Genomic DNA, 13741 nt, shown 5'->3' on the forward strand with positions numbered 1-13741 from the left:
ACACAGGGCTTCTGACTCCAAATCTGCTTGCTAAGAAGAATATCAGCCCCTTGATGGCAAAACCAGATGCCTTAACAAATATAGGTATTTCTTTAATATATTTAACATGTATTGGTCAACTTGCCATCTGGGGTCAGGGAGGAGGGGAAAAATTAGAACAAAAGGTTTGGCAATTGTCAATGTTGTAAAATTACCCATGCATATATCTGGTAAATAAAAACTATTAAATAAATAAATAAATAGATGAATAAAAAAAAAAAAACCAAAACCAAAACAAAACAAACAAAAAAAAACAAAACAAAATCCCCCCAAAAAAACAAATATAGGTATTTGCTGAACAGAACGGAGCTCAACTAAACCCTTCTGGTTGCTTGTGTATTTGATAACCAAAATCACCCCCTCTAAAAACAACCATCTGCTCCCTTTTCCCACAAATTTAACAATCACTCACTAAGAACTATTCTACATCCAAGGCATTTGAATGGGGGTTGGGGTAGGGCAGACCCTCAAGGAGCACCCCATCCAGTAATATTCATTCTCTTAAAGAAGTCAAATCTTTTACTTAAGGGAGTAAAGAAAGTCCAGCTCGGTGTTGGCTACTAAGACTATAGTGAGTTCCATTTCCTGAGTGGTTTGGTGGGAAGAGAGGAGACAAATGAAAGCCAAATACCATGTAACTAACTTTGTAGGAAGTTGTCTCTCTGTTCAGAAGGTTCCAAACTTTCAAGGTCACCGGCCCAATGTCTTCCAGGCTAAGTCATGGATATCCAAGCTGCTGAAACCCCCAACCCACTGGGAAGAAGGGGCACCAGTGCCAGGTGGCAAGGATAAATTAGAGTATGGAGGCCTGGAAGTCCCTCATTACCCAGCTTTTCATTTGCTAATAGTTTTGATTTATTATCTGAAGAGAAAGCCTTCTTAATATGTCCCCGGGTAAACAATTTAATGTCATCCTCTCCACTGCTAAGTCTGAAATGTGGCAGGCTGATAGAGAAGTCTGAAGGCTGGGGACATCTGGCAGCTCCATCCCGGGTGCGGCCGCTGCCGCCGCCGCCGCCGCTGCTAATGTCTTGCTATTCTGGGTGCCGCTCTTTGCCTCATTTATTTTTGATAGAAGCTGCTCATACAGAGTGTACCTTTTCCATCTTGCCCTAAGATTATTCAAAAGTGATACTTTAAAGCTCAGATTTTGTAACCTCTCTAGATTATTTATCCCAGGGAGTGAAAGGGAAATGACAGGTCTCATTGGTTCTGTACCCAACGGACTGGCAGAGAACCTGGCATTTTCCATTCTTTGTTCCCATACTGTTGCTGCTTGGGATTGGATGTGCTTCTTGGGGAGGTAGCAGAGCTCAGTGGGGGTCTCAGGTCAAAAGCTGGATGAACCCTCGGAGGTCACTGAATCTCCAACCCTCAGCTACCATTTATATAGCGCTTACTATGTATCAGGCACCACGCTAAGCATTTTACAATTATTATCTCATTTGAACCTCAAACAACCTTGGGAGGTAGGCGCTATTATTATCTCCATTTGTTTGGCTGGAGTGTCAAATGTGTGAGGGGGAGTCATGTGCCATCATTCTGAAAAGGCTGGCTGGAAAAAGCTCTAAAAACCCAGAGAGCAGGGCTGGAATCAGAGGCTCAGATGCTTACTAGTTAATTTCCACCCTTTATCTAGAGAGTTGAGGTTTGAAAAAGCTTTGGTTTCCCCATCCGCAGGGGACTCAATCAATCAATGAACAAGCACTTAGTGAGCACCTGTCAGGCCCTGTGCTAAGCATGGGCTAGACAAAGGCAGAAGTGAAGGGGTTCCCACTCTCCAGGAGGTTACATTCTAATAGAACTTGCCAGTATGTACTTTTTTGGGTTCTATCCAACTTCCCAGGATTGGGGTGAGTCAAGAACTTTGCAAGCCTTAAAGAATGGTCCATTGTGCCTACTTTTTGCATTTTGAAAGCAGCTAAGTGGTACAGAGGATAGAGTGCTCATCTTCCCGATTCAAATATGGCCTCAGACACTTACTAGTTATGTGACCCTGGGCAAGTCACTTATCCCTGCCTGCCTCAGTTTCCTCATCTGTAAAATGAACTGGAGAAGGAAATGGCAAACCACTCCAGTATCTTTGCCAAGAAAACCTCAAAAACAATTGAAAAATGACTTAATAACGACTGCATTTTGGGCCTGGGTAGAAAGGTCATAAAGTCTTAGTGTTGGGGAGCTTGAATCTAGCCCCAGCTCTGAGATTTGTGGTTTTGAGAGAAATTCAAGAAACCAGTAAATGGGAAGCTAGGGCTGGGAAGGAACCTTTGCAGGCAGGACATTAAGGTATCATGTGGCAGGTGCATCTGCATCTTCAATAACAGTAGAGTTGGAAGAAACAAAACACAGGTTCTTTTTCAAAGCTGCTGCTTTGTCTAAGGGGAAATCAGGAAAAAGAGTCAGCATTTGGCTAATTGTGGCTTTGCTAGAACTGCTTTGAAAAAGATTTTTTTGGGGGGGGGACCGGCGGAAGACAAGGGTTATGGGCCCACTGCTGACCTGAAGGGACAAGAGACTGCTTGTCAGAATGGTGAGGAAGCTAGAATAGGGAGAAAGCCAAAGCAATCTTCCTAATGCACAGCAGGCCTGGTGAGGCTGTTTGCCAGCTCCAGCACCTTCCACTGGTACCTGGTAAAACAAGGACTCCTCAGCCTCAAATACATGGTTCTCCTTATGTTACTTCCTACCAATCTCTCTAGCCTTCTTTCATATTAATGCTCTTTTGCTCTCCTTATATCCAGCCAAAGTGGACTACAAAGAGCTCCCCCATACTTGATATTCTGTCTTCAGAATCTGTACATTTGCTCAATCTGTCCTTCACATCAGGAATGTCTCGCCTGCCCTTGAACATCCCAGGCTTCCTTCGTGGTTTAGTTCAGGGGCTACTTCTTTCCCAAAGCCTTCTCTGATTCCAGGGGGAAGGTTGCTAGTGGTCACCCCTTCCCTCCTTTCTTATCTTGTAATAAACTGAGCTGTATAGGAACAGTATTTTCTAATAAACTATAATTTCACTGAAGGCAGGATAACTGTGTTCTTCTCTTGGCCTCTGTTGAGTTGAAATGAATATTGATCAGAGCTAGAACTGCAAGGGACGAGGGGGCCCTTCTAGATCATCCCTTCATTTAAGATGAGGGAATAGTGGAGTCAGGGTCACAGAGATGAGAAATGTCCCAGGTGGGACTTGAACCCAGGGCTTCCTGACTCTCTGTGTGGCACCCTATCACTCACCTTAATGAGAAAAACATTCTCTCGACTGGACTGTGAAATCTGGCCTGGGGAGACTTGACTGAATACCCAATGATCCAGAAAGTCCTGTTCTCAGCTTTATGAATAATAATAACCTGTCCATTTCTATTACGTTTTAAGGCTTACAAGACACTGTCCTCAAACAAACCTGAGAGTTGGCAGTGGGCGTGTTATGAATCAGATGGGGACAGTGAAGTTCAGGGACCTGTCTAGAGTCATGGGAAGAACTGTCCTTGGCCCCTTCAACACTTAGTCCTTCACTCCACTTGTGGGCAGACCAGCACAGTCCCTCCCATCGGGGGTGATTAGAGAGAGCCCAGAGTCAAAGCCGGCTAGTTTACCGTAGGATAGAAGATCTCACGAGGAGGAGGGAGAACGATGGCAGAGGAGCCTGATGGCCAGCGTCAGCTCTTCTGCTCATGCTCTTTCTTGAGAAAAAGAACCTGGAAGTTCATGAGCTCTCATTGATTCTTATGAGAGACTCCCAATTAGTCACAGTTCACACAGTTTATGGCTCAGAGATAAGAAGAAAACATTCACCACTGGAGAAAATAAAAGGTATAATATTTCAAAGCTGACTGATGAGGAAAAAGACCTTCCCCCTTCTCTGTCTGTCTGTCTCTCTCTTTTTGTCTCTCTGTCTCTGTCTCTTTCTTTTTCTCTCACTGACAAACTGGTTTAAATTAAATTTCTGAGTATCTTTCTTCTTTTCTACCCATCGTATAGATTTAAAACTATTACCCTTAAAGTATAAGTCTGACCATGTCATTTCCCTGCTCCAGAAGCAACAGTGAGTCCCTCTGGCTTCCATAACAGACACCACTTCTGACATTTAGACTTCTTCATAAATCTAGTTCCATCTTTCTAGATTTACTACATATAACTTCAGACACTCTACATTTTGCCAAACTGCCTATTTGTTCCTTTCATAGTTCTTGCCTCCAAGCTTTTGCATAGGCTATACCTGATGCTAAGAATGCTCTCCCTCCTTACCTCTACCTGTATAATGTCCAGTTTCCTTCCAAGCAAAGTTCAAAGTGCTACTTTCTACAGGTGTTTCCTGATTCTCCCTGTGTCATTAGTTTCCCCACCTCCCACTATTGTTTTTAATACTTTGTGCTTTTTTTACTTCACAAATATTGTTTCTCTGCTGAAAACAACAACAAAAAACTGTTATATTATTGGGACTGGCCCAGTTTTGCTGCTGTATTTCCCAGCTTAGCGCAGTCACTACAACAAATTGGTCATTTAATAAGTGCTCAATGATTGCCATAATAAATGACTTGTCAACAAATACCCTGATGGATAGCTTTGATCCCCAAATACACGGTCCACACTTTCTGCATAGTGTCTCCCCAACAGGAATGGGAACTCCTTAAGAGTGGGGTTGTTCTTTGTAGCCCCAGTGCCTTGTACAAAGTAAGTTTAATAAATGCCTGTTGACTTGTCTTGAATTCACTTCAATTAGCTAACAAGAAAACCTGTCCATCCCAGTGAGGGAGGCTAAAGAAAGTCCCTTAAACTGTAGTATACAATTGTGATATATATTTGGACAATATACCATAAGATGCTCTGCTTGAAATTGAGGGAGATAGTTATGTAAACAGAGAACCACTCTGGTTATAATTTATTGCTACCAAAACAAAAGATGGCAAGCAGCTAATAACAATAATGATAATGATCTTAATAATTATAATAAAAGCTAATGTGCGCCAGCCTATAACACAGCTCAGCTTCCTTACTAATCTTGGGGCTGACAGTGACATAGATAAGGACCAGCCAGGAAGGAGGTAGCTCTGCCAGAAAGGTAGGCTGAGCCAAATGGTTCCTGAGCATTGGGAGCTTATGCTTTTTTATTCAATGGGAGCCACCTTTCACACATATACCTTCTAGGGTGAACAGACCCCCTTGGAATATGGTTGTAAAAAAAAAAACTAAATAGAAATGATAGCTTATAATTAATGGTTTGCAAAGAGCTGTCTCAACTTTTCAAGTTGAAATCTCACAACAAGCTAGTAGGGTTTTCCTCTCAGCAGAATATAAGTTCCTTGAGGGTAGGAATGGTTTCATTTCGGTCTTGCAGTCTCAGCACCTAGTGGAAGCTGTGACCCGCAGTCAGTAATTAGTGAAAGTTTATTAGGTGAATGAATGAGGTACAGCTAATATCAACTGCATTTTATGGCAATGGAAACTCAGAGGAACTTGCCCAAATCTTAAACTTAGTCAGGCTCAGAGGCTGCTTCTGAACCGAGGTCTTTCCGACTATCGGGTCGAGCAGATTTTTGCCCATCTTTTGAAACGAGCACAAGAACTGATAGAAAATCCCATTGGGGCTTAGTGTTGATACCTATAGATTCATCCACTACTCAGGCTATTTCTGTCTCCTTGTCTTCCCTCCTCTGTGTAAACCTAGCTTCTTTTGACAGCATCACACTGTAGAAACAAACACACGCTGGGTCTGACCTTGTGCATGGTCACACTAGCTTCAATTTAAATTACACAATGCTTTCTCACCTTCCACCAAGACCTTTCCTGGGGTCCTTTGTGAAAGTTCACCTTGCTACTTGATGAATGGATGAATTGGAAGGATAATATATACAGGGCAGTGTCTTAAAGGGGCAGTGGAGGGATGAATGGTTGTATCTTTGCTATCACTCCCTGATACATAATAGGAAAAGGAGAAGGCGGATCTATTCTTTATATTTTTGGGGCAAGGGAGAGTTTGAATCTCTGAAAACCAATCAAGCAATCTTTAGGATAATATCTAGGCCTTTCTGTGGCTTTCCTGTTCATTCATTTATTAAATATTTAAATGATCCTTATGTTTTAGGCACTAAGGAAACAAATCAAAACCCAAACCGTTCCTGTCTTCTAGGAGATTACATTTTATCATGTACAGATAAGCAAAATACAAGTTATGTTCAAAGTAATTTGGAAAGGAGGAAAGACACTAGTGATTAGAGAAAGATGGAAAGCTTGTGCAGGGAGCTAGAAAACCAGAACAGCCCTTTCTAAATAGGCAGGTCAGTCTTGGACTGTGGAAATGTAATAGCTAAAGAAAAAAAGAGAGGTGAGCAAGCTGGAAGAAGATGCTGAAAGCCAATTCCTGGAAAATCCCTAATGACCCCTCTAGGCCCCTGCCTCCACAGAGAACACCATGCAGGGAGAAATCAAAAGAAGAGGCAAGATCACTTTTCAAGTTGGAGACTTTGTGACAATGGGGACATGAGGAAAAAAATGAGAAGACATGGACAGGACCCAAATCTGCCCTTAAGGAGTGATATTTGCAGGATTTTATGAACCTCTCTAGAAATTCTAGAAGATTGTCCATTACATCACCCGCAAGCAGCATAATTGCCAACAGAGGCAAAAATTGAACTCCTGGTTATTGGGCAATATTCCTTTTCCTTAAAAAGAAAAAAAGGGACGGGTTATTTTGCATCCTGCTTTTTGAAGGTATACCATGAATTCCTGAATCATGAAAAAAAGCACAAAGATAAAAGAGCAAAATAGGAGAGGAGAGGGAGAGAACAAGATCTTCAGAAGATCTCATATAGAATCTAAAGTTTACCTGGCAAGATGGCTATTATCTAGAACAAAGATTTTTAACTTGGGAGAGTGGGGAAAAGGTAGGATGATCTCTGAACACACATAGATAGATAAATAACTATCTTGATAGAATCAATTTCCTTTGTAATCTTCTAAGTTCAGAGGCTTCACTAGGCTGCCCAATGTGGGCTGTGACACCAAAAGGTTAAGGAATTCTAATCTAAAGGAACACAAAAGGACACAGGACTATTCCATTAGGGTAATACAAATAAATAAACCAAAAAAAAATCATCAGCCTACCTTTTTAGAACTCCCTACCTTTATGAATACAGAAACTCACCCTTAACACTAGCATCCATGTCTCCTGAGCAATCAGGAACCTAAACTAGTCATGTTAGCTCAGCATGCTTCTTTTCCCATGGAACATATCAACTCCCACCAAGTATGCAAGGTTTCTGGAGGAGAATGACCTTAATATTTTTGTTAACCCCTAACACCCAAAAACTCAAAAAATGAAATACCCTATCCCGAACCAAACCATCTGCAACTGTGATGGCTAAAGAGGGAAAACTGGTGAGAATCTGGAAGTGAAGAAATAGAGATTAAATTCACAGTAAAATCTTCAATTTGATCCTTGATGAGGAGGAATCTTAGGTAAAAGAAAGGTGGATAGTCCATCTGATTCCCAGAACTTGTTTGAGGAAAAATCCATGAAAAAATATTATGTCAGCAAGGGGACATGGAAGAGACTTCTAACAAACAAAAAAGCCTTTTCTCTAGTGATCATGAGATGACTAATCCATATCTAAAGGGCCTTATAAGGTACTCTAAAGACCCAAGAAATGATGGGATGCTTGGGAGAAGGGGATCAGAATTTAGGATTACTTTTAAAAAGTAACAGTAAAATGTTAGTTGTGATCAATGGATTACTGAGTCTTTACTAGCAGCCTGCAATGTGCATACATTCAAATTCAATACATCTTCTCTGAAGAGACTTTACGGGTTCTTCAAATGATTACTCTTTATTCTTCTTTTCCCCTAGCCAACCTGTTTCAGTGAATTCTTAAGTTAGTCTCTGCTGCAGCATCAAGCTACTTTCTTGAAGTTTTGCCAGTTTCATTTGGAAGAGAGGGAAAAGATGGGGGAGAAGAAGAATGAAGGAGAGAGACAAGAGTGAAAAGGAGGGGGAAAAAGGGAAAAAAGAAAGGAAGAGAGATTTAGAGAGAAGGAGAGATAAAGAAAGAGGAAAGATGGGTTAAGAGAGAGAGAAATAGAGAAAGACAAGAAATGGAAGAAAAAAGGAAAAAAGAGAGTGAAGGACAAAAATGGGGAGAAAGAAAAAAAGAGAAAAGGGGAAAGATGGCTTAAGAGAAAGAGAATTAGAGAAAGACAAAAAGTAGGAGAAAGAAAGAGGAAAAGAAAAGAAGAAAAGAGTGAAGGTGGTGAGAAAGAAAGAAAAATAGGGAAGGGGAAACAGATAGAGGAAAGATGGGGTAGGAGAGAAAGGAGATGAAGAGATGAGAAGAAAGGAAAAGGGAAGGGGAAGGTAGAGAGATTAAAAGAAGAAAAGAAAGATGAGGGGAGAGGAAAGAAGAAAGTAGATGGAGAAAGAAATATGGAGAGGGAGGGAGAAGAAAGAGAAAAAAGGAAAAGATGATGGATGAGAGAGATAGGTATAAAAGAAGAGGGAAGGGTGGAAGAAGAGAAAGAAAAGAATAGAGAAAAGAAGAGAAATAGAAAAAGAGAAAGGACAGAAAGATAAGGGAGGAAAAGAGGGAGAAAGAGAGAAAGAAAGATGGGATGGAGCAAGAGTAAGAAAAAAATAAAAAAAGAAATCTCTCTCTTGACACTGGTGCCTCCACTTGGGTGAAGCCAGCTCAGTGTCATGGAAACGCCTGGGGATTTACCAGCTGCACACAAACACCGCACTGTGGAATGAGACTTTTTACACTTTTTTGTGCTTAGGCGTTTCCTTTGTGAAACTGAAACCCTGGCCATGCACACAAACTGTCAATTTATTTCTGTAACCAAAGGAAATAAAAAACAAAAACACACCTTCTTTGGTGCCCCCAAAGGGGGGAAAACAACTCCCCCAGATCTCTCATTAACGGTTAACCACCGGGATCCCTTGTTGATGGGTTCTATATTCAATGAAGAATTTTTTTTGGCCTTCTTCATGTGAGGGAGAAGCAGGCAGCTTATCCCCAAATCATACCTCCCCTCCTCACGTCGGGTTCTCCCTGGGACCTTAGGGTACAGCTAGACAAGCTCAGCTTCCTTCCGAGGAAAACGCACACATGCATGTAGACGCCTCTCTCACGCAGGTCCCCCCCTCCCCACCCTCCACCCCACCGCACTGCATCTGCTCAGCGGGGAGCCAGGCTGCCTGCAGCAGGAGACCTGGACCGAGAACCGAAGCGGACAGCTCCCCCACAGGGGCCGAGAACCGAAGCGGACAGCTCCCCCAGAGGGGCCGAGAACCGAAGCGGACAGCTCCCCCCGAGAGCCCAGCACCCACCTACCTTGCCCCGGATCCTCAGAGGAAGCAGAGATCCCTCTCTCCCCTCGGCTAACTTGGACCAGGGATTATGCAGTGGGCAAAGGGACAAACCCCCAAGCCGCTGGAATGGAGGTCCGGAGGGGAAACCGAGAGGGAACAGTCCCCTCTCCCTTCGGTGGTGACGGAGAGCCGCGGAGATCAGCCCCGCAGTACAGTCTCGGCTGGGCTCGGCTTCTTTCCTACCCCATTCCCTTCTCGGGCTGTGTCGAAACAGAAGGGAGGGGGTTGAGAAAAAGCTGATCAGCCTCCTCACCACCAGGCAGGGAATCACTTAACTGAGCTGAGGAAGGGGGGCAACCTAAGGGAGCCCTCGTAATTAGGACTGCAGCAAATCGGGCCGCGCTGCTGCGGCCGCCGCCGCTGTCCAGTCCTGACTCAGCAAGTCCGAGGTGGCCAGCCTAGGAAGCTAAGTGCGCCGGGGTCTGCATTTGAACCCAGAAGCCGGACCGCTCCAGGAGCTGGGATTAGCCCACGGTGCGCCAGCTCCCCGGCTGCTGCAGAGCGGAGCAGGCTTTAACCGTGTAGGTCCTGCAGAGGGAGCAGGGGCCCGTTTCAGTGGCCGCCTTCCCCTCGCTCCGCTGGGCGCCCAACTGCTGACGGCAGCCCTTTCATGTGAGCCTCCTCTAGCTCCCGCACAGGGGGTCTTCCCCGGGGCTTTTCCCAAGGAGTGCACCCAAGCAAGGGCTCCCCAGCCCCAGTTCCTCGAGGAGGGAGTCTTCTGCCCCCTCATTTCCCCACAAACAGACCCCATAATGATTTCAGACAGATGGACCACACGTGGCCAGCAGGGCCCAACATGGACGTTACCCTGTATTTACTTTGCACGTATTCTAGAGAGGGGACTGGCTCTAGAATTCAGAGGACTTGCCTGTGACACAGACAGGAGTATGGCCCAGGACGAATGATCTAAGCTCTCTATATTCTAGGCAAGGGTTCTTAATCCTTTGTATTCCATGGGCCCTCTTTGGAAGTCTAGTGAAATTTATGGACCTCTCTCTCTCTTATTTTAAAATAAATGCACAAAATACATAAGATGACAAAGGTAAACAATTATCCAATGTTTTTTAAAAAGACCACACCAAACAAAAATCCCTTTCACAGCCTTCTTGAATTAAGGACCCCAGAAATAGTTGTAGAGAAAGTACCAATCCACATTGTTAGAGGGAGTTCCTTTACCACAGAAATCACAGAGTTCATTTCCATCCCCCCCCCCCCCCAATCTAATTGGTATCTATTTGTATGTGTACAAGTTACTCCTCCCCATTAGAATGAAAATTCCTCCAGGGCAAGAAATATCTCATTCTCCCCTTTGGGTTTCTAGCACAAATTAAGCATCTAAGAAATGCTTGCTACCTGGTTGATTGTCACACACCTGCTTCTCCGGAGCAGTCAGTGATGACTTATGGAGCTGGTCCATGGGCCGGGAGGGAGGGCTGACTGGCACTTCTCCAGGGTAAAGGGTTCGTTTTGCCATGCCTCTCCAGGCTGGTCTTTAGCTCTTTCCTGTTCCTCATTTTACTTCCCCTACAAGTACTGTATTCTTCTGTATTCTTCTTTAAGAGGTGATAGTGGGAATTCAGTGAGCAAACTATTTGGGCCAATCATTCTCATGCTGATCTGGTTTTTCTTGACCTCTAGGATCCTGGAGAGATTAATTCTCTGGTTTGGAACCAAACCTAACCAACTTGCTGACAACTACATAACCCCAAGCACTCTAGGTTTCTGAAAGGAAGACCAGACCCAAGCTTATGTGGCATTCTATGTTACCTAATCCTAGGCTATTTTAAGTTGATTTTGAGAACAAATTTAACAAAGAGCCTTTGTGCTTTTATATTAGAAGTTAGAATTAATACCAGAATACCATGTGTGGGTTCCTTTGCTACCTGGGCTGTGAAAACCACAAATCTGACCACTTCCCTTCCTTCTTCACATACTTTGAATGGTTCCCTATCATCTCTAGGACAAAGTATCTATTTCTCTGCATAACATTTAAAGGCTCTCACTGTCTAATCCCAACTGATTTTTCCTGACATTGCTTAGATTTCTGGCTTCCCCACACTCTCTATGTCCACCAAAGGGGCATTATTACCACTTGTCCTGACTCATGTCTTGTCACCAGACTGGAGGAGAGAATGAGGCTGGTGACTTTGCACAGCTCTGCCTTTCTTAAATCCAATTCACTTGCAAGTCAAGATATCACAATCCTGATGTCACTGGTCCTCTTTGAGGATGAAGGACAAGCAACAGCAATGTCTGCCAGACCAGACTATAACTCAGCATGGACTCCATCCTCCTCCTGGACGTCAACTCAGCATGCTATCTACCACCTCCAGGTCTCTGCACAAGCAGATCCCTTGCCTGGAATGTATTCCCTTCTCCCCTCAGCCAATCACAAATCAAATATAATAATATAATAAAAATAATAATGATAATAAATATAAATATAAAATGACTTTCTTCAAATTACCTTGTATTCACTTGTCTATCCACATGTAGTATCCCCTATAAGAATATAATTTCTTTGGATACAGAGGCCATTTTTTTCTTTGTATCTCTAACATGTAACATTTAACATAGTAGGGGTAGGGAATAAGCATTTATATAACACCTACTATTTGCCAGATACTGTGCTATGCACTTTTTACATACATTGTCTCATCTGATCTGCACTATAACCCTGAGAAGTAGGTACTATTGTTATCCTCACTTACAGTTGAGGAAACTGAAACAAATGGTTTAAGAGGACCCAAGGTCACATAGCTTATAGGATTCTGAGGCCACATTTGAACTTGAGCCGTCCTACTCCAGGTTTGGTGCTCCATTCACTGTGCCACCAGCTTCCTGATCCAAAGCAAACACATAATGAACGTTCACTTCATTGAGTTCCACAAGCTTACTTTCTCTTTTTTGGGATATCAAAGTGGATAGTCGAAAGAGCCTTGGCCTTGGAAATCAGCAAGGACTTGATTTGAATCAGTCTGTAGATAATTCAGGGCCCGATCATGATTTCACTTAACCTCAGATTCCTCATCAGTATTTTAAACCTGTAGCACTAACTCATGGGCTGCTGGGAAAGATCAAACCTAAAATGCTTTATAGGCCTTAAGACAATATAATGATGATTTTAATAATTATAATTATCAACCACAAATAAAACTCAAATAATTATGGTGATAAAGATAATTTACCCAGCACCTTTCTCTAGGTTTCTTACAGCATTTTCTAGCCTACTTATTCTAATAACACACATTTATTTTTGGTTAGCGTTCATAGAGTTATACTGTATCATGCTCAGCGATAATAATATGCTAGCATTTCTATAGCACTTAAAGATTTGTGAAACACCTTACAGATGCTATCTCACTTGATCCTCACAACCTTTTAAAGGAAGTGCTATTTTTATCTTTATTTTATGGATGAGGAAGCCCAGGCAGATTGTTCTGTTACATGACTAGTAAAGTATCTGAGGGGGGATTTGAATTCAGGTCTTTTACTCTAGACCCAGGGCTCTATCACTGCCCCATGTAAACAGATCTGAATTCCATTTTGTAGAGAGGAAATCTGAAGTCCAGAGGCTCCTTCCAACAGTTGGGCTAGGACAACATGCTTCTCCGCACACCATCCAGCATATCAGTGAAAAGTCTGAGAACAGAAGCTAGGCACCTTATCTTTGAGGTTAGCTGCTGCTGTCCCCCCTGGCTCGAGGTGTGTACCTACTTCAGAGGCAGGCCCTCACAGCAGTGACCAGACATCCTAAACCAGTTTAGGCCACAAGTCTGGAGCCCCAGGACCTACAAGGGTAGCCAGCCACGGACCTGGCAAATCTTTTAATTGTCCTTAACCCCTTGGACAGGAGGGCTCCTGTCGGTCTGCTGAGCTGTCTCGACACATAATCAAGCTGATCGATAAAGTAACCCAGAGGAATGAGCTGGCCTGGAAGCAGCCTGGCTCAGCTGCTAAAGTCTAGCTCTCAAAATGAGAACGGTTGCTTTGTCTTTACAAACACGTAGCAGGTATGACCAGAAAGAAGCCTATTTGGACTGATCTTCCGCTTCCAATTACAGTGGGAAGTAAATTGGTCCTAGTCTTAGACCTCACTGGAGAGATAAATATACAGAAAGCTGGCTGAATTTCACAGATCAGCAGTATTTCCTTTCCCCTTCAACCTAGACCCCCTCCATCTCGCTGGAAGAGCTAGGCTTTTTATATACATTCATTTTCTTCAAATGTGCCTGTGACCGTGACAAACTCCATTATCTCTATCTGAAAAAGGAAATCATAGAGTCAAAACTGGAGGCGTAAGCCTGAAATCACTAGTACAACAACAATCTAATACCTTACATCAAT

At 43.2% G+C, this 13741-nt stretch overlaps 1 protein-coding gene across 4 annotated transcripts in view; it reads right to left on the reverse strand.

Moving 5' to 3' along the window:
- The window catches only part of KCNAB2 (potassium voltage-gated channel subfamily A regulatory beta subunit 2), a 183261-nt gene that overhangs the window by 128853 nt on the left and 40667 nt on the right, over positions 1-13741 (reverse strand). For 2 of the 4 annotated variants that reach the window (XM_074306442.1, XM_074306441.1), the window contains one exon: positions 9357-9594. The exons of the other annotated variants lie outside the window; for them this stretch is intronic. The gene's annotated coding sequence lies outside the window, so the exon portion shown is untranslated. Of the gene's footprint in view, positions 1-9356; positions 9595-13741 lie in introns of those variants that run through there. 4 annotated transcript variants of the gene reach the window in all.

This window comes from Sminthopsis crassicaudata, chromosome 3 (assembly GCF_048593235.1).
Source record: "Sminthopsis crassicaudata isolate SCR6 chromosome 3, ASM4859323v1, whole genome shotgun sequence".
NCBI classification, from domain to species: Eukaryota; Metazoa; Chordata; class Mammalia; order Dasyuromorphia; family Dasyuridae; genus Sminthopsis; species Sminthopsis crassicaudata.